The following is a 758-nucleotide window of genomic DNA, read 5'->3' as shown; positions in this document are numbered from 1 at the left end:
TACCGCATTAAATTTAAAATTCTGCTCTTTACCTTTAAAGCTATTCACGGCATGGCACCTGACTATATCTGTAAATTGATCAGTCGGAAATCATCAACTTAGATATTTACTCAGATCTAGCGAAAGAATTATGCTTGAGACTCCTAGTGGCAAGATACTCTCAACACTTGGAGGAAGAGCTTTTTGTTACGCAGCTTCGAAGCTTTGGAACAATCTGCCCTGTAAAATATCTAGCCTTGACTCTCTTTCAAGTTTTAAGTGCCATCTTTTTAAACAAGCTTTTAATTTGTAATTCTTATACATTTTAATTCGTCAAATATTTATTGTTTACCTTGTAATTATTATTGTTATTATTATCTATACATTAATTTATTTTTAATCATAACTGCTTGTAATTTTATTTATTTTTATTTATTTTATTAAATTGTAAAGCGCATTTGATCATGTTCGGCATACCTACAAGCCTTTAAGCCGAGTGTGACTACCAAAGTAAATGTGTAGCCAGTGGTATATCACACGAGTTGTGCTCCGTAATTATTATCTATCATGCTGTTGCATACCTGGAATAGAGTTCAGTACTTCTGTAATATTTTTTGCTGAAATAAATACCTTCTTTGACCGTAGTATCACCAAGATTACCCTGTCACTAGGAGCTCGAGACTGAAAGATTATTGAGCGCGTAATGAAGAAGTCTAAATTTGAAACGCTTCCGTGACGGAACACTGCTCATGAAGGCCACTTTGTTTTCTCTTTATCGA

This window comes from Montipora foliosa, chromosome 9 (genome assembly GCF_036669935.1).
Source record: "Montipora foliosa isolate CH-2021 chromosome 9, ASM3666993v2, whole genome shotgun sequence".
Lineage (NCBI taxonomy): Eukaryota > Metazoa > Cnidaria > Anthozoa > Scleractinia > Acroporidae > Montipora > Montipora foliosa.
This window is presented reverse-complemented; position numbering follows the sequence as displayed.